The 229-nt window shown below is 29.3% G+C and overlaps 1 protein-coding gene across 1 annotated transcript in view; it reads left to right on the forward strand.

Moving 5' to 3' along the window:
- Nucleotides 1-229, forward strand: part of LOC119589156 — a gene marked incomplete in the record, with an annotated part of 81,195 nt that overhangs the window by 75,132 nt on the left and 5,834 nt on the right.

Consider the following 229-nt stretch of genomic DNA (forward strand, 5'->3'; position numbering starts at 1 on the left):
AACTATTTAGATTTATATAAAACATTGTAAATAGTAGTAAAACTTGATTCAGGACATAAACAAGTACTTATGTTACAGGTTCCAGACCCTAAAAAGAACCCACACTTCATTAAGAATATATGTTTCTAGTTTATATAAATCCACATATTGAATAAAAAGATGTACAGTATATGTATAGTTATAAATGTGTAGTGTAACCTTTCTCTCCCTTCCTCACATGCTTGCTTCC

This window comes from Penaeus monodon, chromosome 25 (assembly GCF_015228065.2).
Source record: "Penaeus monodon isolate SGIC_2016 chromosome 25, NSTDA_Pmon_1, whole genome shotgun sequence".
NCBI lineage: Eukaryota > Metazoa > Arthropoda > Malacostraca > Decapoda > Penaeidae > Penaeus > Penaeus monodon.